General features: G+C 38.3%; 1 long non-coding RNA gene across 1 annotated transcript; it reads left to right on the top strand.

Annotated features, from left to right (window-relative positions):
• Positions 1-32: 32 nt before the first annotated feature.
• Positions 33-799, top strand: LOC120269372. Its single transcript, XR_005539146.1, has 3 exons — positions 33-97; positions 460-580; positions 691-799. It is a non-coding gene; the product is annotated as an uncharacterized LOC120269372 (long non-coding RNA).

Here is a 799-nt window from a genome sequence, read left to right as displayed (position 1 = left end):
TTACACTGTCATAGCAGACCAAAAACTGTATTGTTTCATCTATTTTTTATTTTGTTAACTCTTTCTTCTCTCGTTGTCATTCATGCTCATACAATAGGTTTCTGTTTTGATGTCTTGGATGTCTCCCACCTCCTTCAAATTGCAGGTAACCCTGTTTTGGCGTTCATTCCTAGTCGTTGGAATGGTCCTGCTCTTGCTCTTACTGGCGCCAGCAACAACCACCACATGTTGAATCTTTTTGTCTGGTCGCGACTTACCTAAGTGGATCATGAAGATCTTTTTCGACTTTGGTTTCTCATTTTAGCTTTCTCTTTGTGCTAGCTTTTGTATTTGGTTTCTGTTTTTCTTGTTTTTTTTCTGTGTTTGCTTTGCTGTGTAACTGATTAAACTTTTTGTAATTTTTTCTCTATCAATAAAATTAGGTCTCTGAGCTCTTTCCCCCCCCCCAAAAAAAAAAAGGTTTCCGTTGAAATTAACAAAGAGATTACTAGCAGTACATGAGGCTGGCCATATATTATTAGCCCATTTGTTCACTCGATTTGATTGGCATGCATTTTCGCAGTTGCTTCCTGGTGGCAAGGTACATATCCTGAATGGAACTGGAGATTGTTTTAACTATGCATTCATACTTGAAGTCTTTGCAATAGAACTTGCATTTAACCAACCTATTTTTGTTTTAGAGCAGGCTAGGAGACTGCTATTTCTGTATTTTATCCAAGGGAGGACATGGTAGACCAAGGGTATACTACATTTGGTTATATGAAAATGCAAATGGTTGTTGCACACGGAGGACGCTGTG

Source organism: Dioscorea cayenensis, chromosome 9, assembly GCF_009730915.1.
Source record: "Dioscorea cayenensis subsp. rotundata cultivar TDr96_F1 chromosome 9, TDr96_F1_v2_PseudoChromosome.rev07_lg8_w22 25.fasta, whole genome shotgun sequence".
Taxonomy (NCBI): Eukaryota; Viridiplantae; Streptophyta; class Magnoliopsida; order Dioscoreales; family Dioscoreaceae; genus Dioscorea; species Dioscorea cayenensis.
The sequence above is the reverse complement of the archived record's forward strand: the minus strand, read 5'-3'. Positions and strand labels throughout refer to the sequence as shown.